The sequence below is a fragment of the Ornithorhynchus anatinus genome, chromosome 3 (genome assembly GCF_004115215.2).
Source record: "Ornithorhynchus anatinus isolate Pmale09 chromosome 3, mOrnAna1.pri.v4, whole genome shotgun sequence".
Classification (NCBI taxonomy): Eukaryota; Metazoa; Chordata; class Mammalia; order Monotremata; family Ornithorhynchidae; genus Ornithorhynchus; species Ornithorhynchus anatinus.
This window is the reverse complement of record NC_041730.1, coordinates 100,488,672-100,500,104: the sequence shown is the minus strand read 5'-3', so window position 1 is coordinate 100,500,104 and position 11,433 is coordinate 100,488,672. Positions and strand designations below refer to the sequence as shown.

General features: G+C 42.5%; 1 non-coding gene across 1 annotated transcript; it reads left to right on the top strand.

Moving 5' to 3' along the window:
• Window positions 1-3,085: 3,085 nt before the first annotated feature.
• On the top strand, window positions 3,086-3,223 carry LOC114810428. The gene has a single exon (XR_003758128.1). It is a non-coding gene; the product is annotated as a small nucleolar RNA SNORA7 (small nucleolar RNA).
• Window positions 3,224-11,433: the final 8,210 nt, after the last annotated feature.

Sequence of the window (11,433 nt, the reverse complement as noted above, 5' to 3'; positions counted from 1 at the left end):
GGGTAGAAACCTGGGGTAGACAAAGAGTGTGGTGGTATTTCCAGGTGTTTCCCATGTCAAAGGTGGCCAAGAGATTGAGGAAGATGAGGATTCAGTAAATTCCTTTAGATTTGGCAACAAGAAGGTCATTGGTGACCTTGGAGAGAGCAGAGTCTTTGGAGTTGAAGATGGGCAAAATTCATATGAAGAACAATAATAATATAATAATAATTGTGGTATTTGTTAGTCACTTACTATGTGCCACACACTGTACTAAACACTGGGGTTGATACAAGATAATCAAGTTCTACATGGGGCTCACAGTCTAAGTACGACAGAGAACAGGAGAACTTACAAGAGTTAAAGCTTTTCACTACCTATCTTCTTATCTATCTACCCCATCTGAGACTACATCCTCTATATGCCAGGTCATATTCTTTTCTCGAGGTAACCTAATTTGTATCTCATTTTCACTTTTCCCATTTCTGAACCGTCGTTGATACATTTCCTTCAATGACATGCAGCCTCACTCAAATCCACTAAACCACATCCTCTCTTTGGAAAAACCACTTCCACCAAAGTGAATTCTCTAATTAATCTCAACCTCCCATATAAACTGCTTGTAGGCAGGGAACATATCTATCAAATCTGGTATGTTTTATTCCCCCAATCACTTAGTATGGTGCTTTGCATTCAGTAAGTACTAAATAAATATGACTGATTGATATGTACATCTGTCAATTGCATTTATTTATGTAAGGACAATAAGCCTGGTATTTCAATTTTGGGCATGCAAATGCCTGGAAAAATAGCCTCTGTGCTTGCTGATGCATCCTATATGTTACTTCATTCATTCATTCATTCATTCCATCATATTTATTGATGGCTTACCATGTGCAGAGCTCTGTACTAGGCGCTGGGGGGAGTACAATATAACAGTAAACTGACACATTCCCTGCCCACACGAGCTTACAGTCTAGAAAGAGATATGGACAGTGAAATAAATAAAAAAATTATAGATATGTACATAAGTGCTGTGGGGCTGAGAAGGGGGAAGAATAAAGGGAGTGAGACAGGGTGATGCAGACGGGAGAGAGGGAAAAGAGGAAATGAGCACTTAGGGAAGGCCTCTTTGAGGAAATGCACCTTCAAAAAGGCTTTGAAGTGGGGAGAGTAATTGAGCTAATTTTGTTAGTATTCTTTGTTCTACTATGTTATTTTTGTTCCTATGGAATATTTGAATTTTTAGTCAGTTTTCTTCCCCCATTATTTTGAAATCTGCTAGAGACTAGTTACCATGACTTTTACTTTTACTATGTTTCCAATGCCTGATATAGTCTTCTGATAATAAGAAGAATGCTTTAGCAAACTAAGAATGAAAGTGCCATCAATAAGAGAATAATTCACTCCCTTCAGCAATGGAATTATGACATCTGGGTCAGTGGATTTTTTTTCTGGAAAACTTAGCAATATTTGATGGTCTCATGGGCTATCATTATAATTGATTGACTACCACCTGGAGACCTATTATCTGGAGCTTAAAAGCAGTCAGTCAAATTTTCATCTTGGATTATCTCACAGCAGAACTCTGCCCTGCCCAAGTTCTCTTTAAAATCAATGAGAGATCCACCACAGAGCAGAGAAGGTCAGCATTGGCTGAGTGCAAATGTTGCTGAAACATACATAATTATCATGCCCTACCAGCTCACACTAATTCAAACTTTTCTTCAATGTCATGGAAGATTGGCCAGGCACCACACAATCTCTTATCTCATGTCACTAAGCATCACCAGGTAACAACAAATGAAGTGATACAAAACTAGCTTTATACTGTGCATGATAAATTAGTTGATTACATTTCAATTGCTGTTTCAATCAATCCCAATTGAATTAACCAAGATTAGCATGTGAAAGCTACCGAGATGTACCGCAAAAACTCCATACAAAATGAATATAAATGATTTGGTTGAATGATCTAAATTAAGAGGTAATGACTATTTCATGACCTAGTCTGCCGTGACAGGGGGAAGGGGCACACTGACAGCAGCACATGTGTTTTTTTTCCCCAAATGGCAGTGAATGTTTGTTGTCAGTGAATATACAGCCTTGGACCCCATGACATAGCCCTTACCAGGCAATCTCAAATGTCATGGGCATAGGGAGATTCTGCCTTAATGTGTTTGATTTCACCACTTACACCTGTAGCCTCTGTCCTGGATTCTCCAGCTGCAGAATTGTTTTTGCTGATCTATAGCCAGGGTTTATAACACCACAGTACATTTGGGTAGTGGGGGCTAATTGAAGAAGAAAGAATGTATATGAATAGCATCTTCATATCTTTATATCTGTTGCCCAATTGCACATTCCAAGCACTTAGTACAGTGCTTGGCACATAGTAAGCTCTCAATAAATACGATTGAATGAATGAATCTTGCACTCTCTCCTTCCTAGGACAAACTCTTCCTTATATCACTCCAGGCTATCCTTATCTGGGAATTCATTTATGTCTGTGTTTGGTTAATGCAGAGTTGGGGAGATGCTGATGGCAATCCACCATGGTTGGTGACTTATTTTTCCTCCCATCTTCTGCATGCCAAAATCTTCCCACTCCTTGACAGATCTGGGAGGAGATCTTTATTCTGTACTTCCCAAATGTCTAGTACACTGCACTGCACCAACTGGGCACACAAATACTAATTCTATTACTTCCAAGGGAAAATGTGAGTGATAACAGGTCATACTACTGGGATACCTTCTGGTGTATTCTCTCAAGAAAGGGGAGATGTTTCAAAATGTTGGGCAGCTGTAGGTGCAGTTATTCACCTGACTGTGCTATAGGAATATGATCATTCTGTCAGAGTTTAATGGGAGCAATAGAGAAGCAGCATGGCCTAGTGAATGACCCCAGGCCTGGGATTCAAAGAACTTTGGCTCTAATTCTGGCTGCTGTGTGACCTTGGGCAAGTCACTTAACTTTTCTGTGCCAACTCCCCACATCTGCAGAATGAAGCTACAATACCTGTTCTCCCTCCTACTTAGATTGTGACCCCCTAATAATAATAGTAATAACAATAATGGTATTTATTAAGTATTTACTATGTGCCAGTCCCTCTCAGGATCATACCTGGAGAGTTTCCAGTACCCTACTAGTCTCGGTAATGAGAGGGAGAGTCAAGCAGAAGCATACCTATTCCATTCCTAGCTGGGCCGTTGGCTAGCAAGTGAAAGGCAATCTGCTACAAGTAGCACAGCAAGTAGCACAGCAATTTAGCTGTGCATGGGAGAGAGTCGAGGGTGGAGATTCAAGTTTACTGCACAGAAAAAGGCAATGGTAAACTACTTCTGTATTTTTACCAAGAAAAGTCTAATGGATACACTACCAGAACAATTGCAGATGGAGGGGAGGCATTCTGGGAAAAATGTGTCCATGGAGTCGCTGAGGGTTGGAAACGACTCAACAGCATAAGGTTAGACAAGAAGTGCCAGTCACTGTTCTAAGCACTGAGATAAAATATACTAGTCCCCGTCCCACAAAGGGCTCACAGTCTTAATCCTCATTTTACAGATGAAGAAATTGAGGCACAAAGAAGTTAAGTGACTTTGCCCAAGGTCACACAGAAGATAAGTAATGGAGCCAGGATTAGGACCCAGTTCCTTCTGACTCTCAGGCCCATGCTCTATCCACTAGACCACACTGCTTTTCTGTTGGACCTGCTGACATTATATCTACCCCAGGACTTAGTACAGTGCTTGGTAAGCATACTAAGAGCTTAATAAAAGTCACAATTGGACAAGATTACAGAATCTCACTTTAAATGAATGTCATTGACACCCAGTATGGAAGCATGAACTAAAGCAAAGAATCAAGATCGTTGGGGAATGGTTTATCGACACAATTTCATCCACCTTTATTCTGTGCTCTGTGATCCTTTGGTCCAAAGTCCAATTAGCAAGAGTGTCTCAATCGGGATTATTACAGACTAAACAACTATATCAACTAACCACTATGTCCTTAGAAAAATGAAGCCTTCCTGTTGGCTTCATCTTTCAACTTACTCCATGCGGAGGACTGAACTTTCTCTATGCCCTTGTCTAGTGGTGGTAGAAGTGGACATTTGTTGTGCAACTTAGACTGTGAACCTTGTGTAAAACAGGGACTATGTCCAATCTGATTATCCTGCACCTACTCCTATGTGCCTGGTACATAGTAGGCACTTAAAAATACCAATTGTTATTATTATTATTGCAACTTTCTGCATCTAGAAATCTTGTTTCTGAAAAGGAAATAGGTGACAATATTCTGTCCTGGGAATATCCTTCTTTTGTCCACCTACAACCATATAGTGGCATCATAACCAGAGTTTGACTAAAAACAATGGCCTGATGACTACTAATGCTATTTATTGAGCACATATCAAGTACTATACTAGGCATTTGGAAGAAAATAATAACATTGGTTCCCAGTCCACAAGGAGCTCACAGTCTAGAGGGAGATTCATTAATATAATCATTGGGTAATGGATTGATATGAGGATATGTTCATAATTGCCATGTGGGTGGGGTGAATAGCAAGTGCTTAATGATTCCCAAATCTGTATCTCCAACCCTGACCTCTTTCCTTCCCTTTAGCTTCACATTTCCTCCTGCCTTCAGAACATACTTCCTGGATGTCCTGTGGACCCCTCAAATTATACATGTCCAAAACTGAATTCATTATCTTCCCACCAAATCCCTACCCTTCTCATGTCTTTCCCATCACTATGGATAATACCACTACCCACCCTATCTCACAAACCCATAATCTTAGCATTGTCCTAGACTCATCTCTCTTACTCCACCCACATGTTCGATCTGTCACCATATCTTGTCAATTCAACCTTTATAACATTACTAAAATCCATCCTTTCCTCTCCATCCAACTGCTGCCACATTAATCCAAACACTTATCCTATCCCCCCTTGACTAATGCATCAGCCTCTTTTCTGATCTCCCTGCCTCCTGTCTCTTCCCACTCCAGTCCATACTTCCCTCTGCCATCAGGATCATTTTTCTACAACACCATTCAGTCCTTGTTTCACCACCCCTCAAGAACCCATAGTGGTTGCCCATCCACCAATACATCAAACAGAAACTCCTTACTATTAGCTTTAAATCAAACAGCTCACCCAATTCTACCTCAATTTACTGACATCTGACTACAGCCCAGCCCCAACATTCCGCTCTTCTAGAACCAGGTTACTCACTTCTCACTTCACCGATCTCATCTAACCACCAACAACCCCTTTGCCACATTCCCCTCATAGACTGGAATTCCCTCCCTCTCCATAAATGCCAGACCACCACTCTTTCCAGTTTCAAAGTATATGGGTAACATCTCCTCCAAGAGGCTTCCCTGGCTCATTCTTTCTTCTACATTCTACATCTTCTATGCACTTGGATCTGTGACCTTTGGACATCTGATATTCACCCTTTCCTCAAACGCAGAGCTCTTATCTATTATATATTATAAATTATATGCTATAATTTACTTATTCATTCATATTAATATCTGTCTCCTCCTCTAGACTGTAAACTAGTTAGGGGCAGGGAACAAGTCTACCAACTTTGTTATATTGTACTCTCACAAGTACTTACAGTGCTCAGCAACTTGTAAGTGCTCAATAAATACGAGAATGGACTCGGAGTAGGGGTAATGAGTTTGCAGTCAGGGAAGACCTCTTGGAGGAGATATGATTTTAGGAGGGTTTTGAAGATGGATAGAGTGGTGGACTGTCATATATTAGGGGGGAGTAAATTCCAGGCTTCCATTCTCAGTGTCACATCTGAAGAGTTTCCAGTACTCTACCAGTCTTGACTATGGGAAAGAGAGTCAAGCAGGGGCATATCCATTACTTTCTTAGCTTGGCCAGTGGTTACCAAGTGAATGGTAATCTGATAAAAGTCAAGACTCCCATATGCTGGGCATCAGTGACAGGGGAGAGAGTCCAGGGTGAAGATTCAAGTTTATTGTGCGGAAGGAGGCAATGGTAAACCACTTCCATATTTTTACCAAGAAAACTCTATGGATACACTACTAGAACAATTGGAGATGGAGGTGGTTGTTCTAGGAGGTATGGGTCCATGGTGTCACTATGGGTCGGAGACAACTTGACAGCATAAGACAAGAATTCCAGGCTAGAGGAACAATGTGGGCAAAGGGGTTGGAGACAAGACAGACAAGATCAAGGCTAGGTGATTTTTACCTAGATCTTATGTATTCCAACCAATATGGTTCTAATGAGTAAAATGCATTTCAAACATAAATCAGTAAAGAAACAATGCAATGTTTAAGTCTATCCTTTGCCATATTTTATGTGGCACTGTGTATGCTTTTACTTTTATTATAAACTAGTTTTCAGTATTAGAAGTAGAGATATATCAGGAACCCATTAACTTGACTATTTAAAATATCCTTAAGACAAGAGATTTAGGACAAACAGGTAAAATCTGCACAATTAGAACAAGTAATTGTAATTGATTTGAATCAAATGCCACAGTCACTCACCATCTTAATTACATGCTACAGACCAAGATTTCAAATATTTCCATTAACAGTGCACAGTTCTGAAAAAATTCATTTCTTGTCCCTACTTTTCAGCTCATGGTTCAGATTCTGACTTCAAGTAAGCTCAATGTGATGTGTTTCATCTTTCCTTATGATTTCTTAACTTGTTAATGGCGTCTTTGTAGAGTCTGACAAAGATGTTAAAAATCAATCTACTAAATCCCACTCCCTTCTGCATCAGTCTTGCACTTAGATTTATATTTATTTCACCCTTTCCTCTGCCCCTTAGCACCTATGTAATGTATCCATTATTTATTTATATTAATAGCTCTCTTCCCCTCTAGACTTAATTGCTTTATAGGCAGGGAATTTGTTTACCAGCTTTGTCATTTTGTACTCTCCCAAGTACTTAGAAACAGTGCTCTGCACACAGTAAGCACTCGATTAATGGGATTGATTGAACGGGGTGAAAAGGGTGATAGGCTGTAAGAACAGAAATAAATATATTTATTTATTTATATTTATTAAAATATGCACTGGATCAGAGCTACATTTAAGTCAAGCTAGTTGAGGAGTAATTATTTAGGAGCGGTCTGAAGTAGAGGCCTATGGACAATGCTTCTTCAGTCACACAGCAGGTAACACTTCTTTAAAGTGAATAAAGCTCCTCGCTTTTCACTTCATTCTTGGTGGTAGGAAAGGCAGGGGAGAGTAAGCTGTGGACATGTGTTTAGAGACCAGGTAGACCAGAATCATGAACACCCAACAGTATAATAAATCTTTAAGAGATGAAGTTCCAGGGGCACATACAGTACTCAAAGTCAGAAGAAGAAACTGAAACTGAAGTCCTACTACAACTACACATAGCTAATAAATCTTACAAGTGAACTAGTTGCTTAATCAAACGTTCAACATCTAGATTGATGATGCTTGAACCTAAAAATAATGCCCACATGAGACCTATTAAAAAAAAATCAGCAAAGCAAACACTTCATTTTATAATACAGTGTTTCAGAAGCAAAAGTATGGATCTAGTTGTTTCCCTTGCCTTCCTCGGGAGTGGTCTCTGCGGTAATAATAATAATAATGTTGGTATTTGTTAAGCGCTTACTATGTGCAAAGCACTGTTCTAAGCGCTGGGGTAGATACAGGGTAATCAGGTTGTCCCACGTGAGGCTCACAGTTAATCCCCATTTTACAGATGAGGTAACTGAGGCTCAGAGAAGTGAAGTGATTTGCCCACAGTCACACAGCTGACAAGTGGCAGAGCGGGGATTCGAACCGATGACCTCTGCCTCCCAAGCCCGGGCTCTTTCCACTAGAGAGGTGGAGTGGAGTCACTTCCACCAGGTCACCTCCACCACGGAGCTGAGGCTAGTCCGTGCTCTCCCCCTCCTAAAGTGTCCGTTGTCACATACAGCACCCTTCCCAAGGTGCCCTGGAGCCCTGTGCAAAGTTGTTCTGCTACCTCAGAATGTCACCTGGCTGTCACAGTGTTCTTCCTCATTCTCTCTCTACTCTCTGTTTCATCCCCATGACTGATGGTGCAGAGGAACTCAGAGTTGCTTTTTCATCCCCTTAGTCCAAGACCAAGTCCAAGACGGGGCTCTAAGCTACTTCCATTGTAAAGCCAATGTCAACCCACTCTCCCCACCCCTCTTCCCTTCTCATCTGTAGCCACCCCACCCCAAGGGCCTGAATTGCTGTTGCTACAAGACACCTCCACAGTGTGACAGTGCCTCTATGTCCACATATAGTGCCCTCCGCTAGTCCCAGGGCCCGGCTTCACTGTTGGATTAGCCTTCTTTCCACACACACCCCAAAACAAGGTGTCAAGGTGCATCCCCCAGCCTGCATCTCAGGGCACAGTCCATGACATCTCCTGGAAAAGCTGCCACTGTGAGACACCTCAACACCCACCCCATAGCAGCTTGCACCCTATGTTTCCCCAACACCTTGGCATTGTGGGGACCAGTGGTTGCCTATCGACCTCCGCTCCAAACAAAAACTCCTCACTCTAGGCTTCAAGGCTCTCCATCACCTTGCCCCTTCCTACCTCTCCTCCCTTCTCTCTTTCTACCGCCCACCCCGCACGCTCCGCTCCTCTGCCGCCCACCTCCTCGCCGTCCCTCGGTCTCGCCTATCCCGCCGTCGACCCCTGGGTCACGTCCTCCTGCGGTCCTGGAACGCCCTCCCTCCTCACCTCCGCCAAACTGATTCTCTTTCCCTCTTCAAAACCTTACTTAAAAATCACCTCCTCCAAGAGGCCTTCCCAGACTGAGCTCCTCTTCCCCCTCTACTCCCTCTGCCATCCCCCCTTTACCTCTCCACAGCTAAAGCCTCATTTTCCCCTTTTCCCTCTGCTCCTCCACCTCTCCCTTCCCATCCCCACAGCACTGTACCCGTCCGCTCAACTGTATATATTTTCGTTACCCTATTTATTTTGTTAATGAATTGTACATCGCCTTGATTCTATTTAGTTGCCATTGTTTTTACGAGATGTTCTTCCCCTTGACGCTGTTTAGTGCCATTGTTCTTGTCTGTCCGTCTCCCCCGATTAGACTGTAAGCCCGTCAAACGGCAGGGACTGTCTCTATCTGTTGCCGACTTGTTCATCCCAAGCGCTTAGTACAGTGCTCTGCACATAGTAAGCGCTCAATAAATACTATTGAATGAATGAATGAATGACCCTCCCCCACCTCTGGGCCACCAGGCCCCAAGATGGCAGATCTGGCCATGAGGTGAAATCCAATGAGAGAGAGAGGAACCAAGAGTGTTGAATAGGAACTACTGGAAACCAAAGAGATGATGACCTCCCGCTCAACCACCAATGAGAATCTGCAAAATATAACAATACAGAGATTAAGTGCCCACATTGTCTTCTTGGGCTGCTGCTGCCACAGGATACCTCCATTCCCCTCCCCACTGTACCTTAGGATCAACCTTAGCTCCCCATGTTTCCCCAAAACCTTGGTATTTGGAGGATGCTCTCCTATCTCTGGGCCTCCTGGTTCCAAGATGGCAGATCTGGCCACAAGGTGGAGAAGGAAGAGGGTCCAAGAGTGATGAATGGGTACTGTCATGATCCTGTCACCAGGGATTGTCCCTCCTTAATATCAGATGTTCATTCTATAAGCCCTTTTCCTGGAAAATTTGTCATTCCCCCCCGCCCACCCCCGCTCCTTATGTCAGGCATTTGACCTACGAGCCCTTTTGCATGGGAATTTGTCTCCCCCTAATATCAGGGGCTCAATAAACTTCAAAGTGAAACCAAACCACTACTGCATACAGTGGAAAACTTTATTCCACGTTTAGTTTAACTAAAAAGGGGGTAAATGAAAACTTGAGCATGCACATACTTGCCCACAAAGGCACAGACACAGACTAGCCATCTATCAGGCTAGCTTCCCCAAATCCATATGTTGGAGGAGTTTCGAGGAATCTGGCCACCTGAAGCTTATCATTCTGGTTCTACTCTTAGTTGGTTTGGCCATGGCCACAGGAGATGTTTCAGCACATGGCTAAGGTGGTTTTGGTAGGGTGCAGGTGACCAGTTCTTTCCCCCTTTTATCACTTGTTTCAGGGCAGTGGCAACGGAGGCTACTCAAGATTGCCAGTTGTCTTCCTCATTACCAGGTAAGCCACGGGGGACAGAAACCCTTCCTCTCATGCTAACCCCCACAGGTGTAGTCCCATCCAGCAGTCCTTTTTCCTTCCCAGCAGAACAATTTAGCCCCTCCTCAAGCTCCTCTACAAAACAATTCAGAAATTCATGGCCTCCTCAAAATTTTTCAGAAAGATAATGCAGTTTCTCCTCCAATTCTTCCTTCAACCTGTTGCTAATGCAGTCAAATAATAGTCTCTTAGGAAATGACTTTTGCATGACAAGGTGAGGTCACTCCTGCTTACCATAGGAACTGCTGGAGATGGAGAGGTCTATCTGTTGCCAAATTGTACATTCCAAGCACTTAGTACAGTGCTCTGCACATAGTAAGTGCTCAATAAATACTATTGAATGAATGAATGACATTCCTGCTCAACCACCAATGAGAAGACAGAAAAAGCACGAGCATAAATGATGGTTTGCACTAGTGGGATCATCTATGGGAAGGCCAAGGGGAATTGACTGTGTCAGATAGGGGTGGGGTTATGTAAAACAATGGATATATTACAACCTTATACATGTAAGTACCTGAACAAGCACCCATGTGCTGAGACTTCTTGGGAAGGAGTGGGATTAAATGTCCCTGGATTGGAGCTAATTGTTGCCTGTCTGCTCTACACTACACCTCTCTGGGGATGTAGTACTGGTCTTTGTCTTGCAAGGGACAAATGAGCAAATGTTTCAGTGATTTGACTTTCGTGTACAACTTGCTGAAAACTGGCATGTGAATTGGAAACTAGTTCTTAATGTTAATCTCTTCTTTAGTAAAATGGGTCAAAAATACATTTCTATTAGATCACCATGATATGATTAAAACTTTTATCTTGGATTGAGATGGGACTTAAGCTTTCCAATCAAGAAAGAGACTGTGCTCTCTGATCTACAAAGGAAAGACTGCTAGTAAGATCAATGAAAAGTCATGCTCAGCTACTGAATAAACTGGCCTCCATGATCTTAATCTCCATAGGCTATGAATCCATATGTATGGGGTGATTTTGCTGATAACAATGGCCCTAAATCCCATGCTGGCTAAAAATGAAAGCATACAATAGTTCATGCTGGGATCAGTTTCTCGACTGTGATTTCAGAGACCACGAATGTCCACCCAGTACAAGAAGCTGAATTTTCCATTAATCAGTCTTGGTTATAAATGTGTTCTACCATCTTGGTCCCTTTCTTGTCTCCCTCCACAATGATCCTTCATCCCTCCCTCCCTCTCCTCCTTTTGACTCTCTTCTATCCTCTT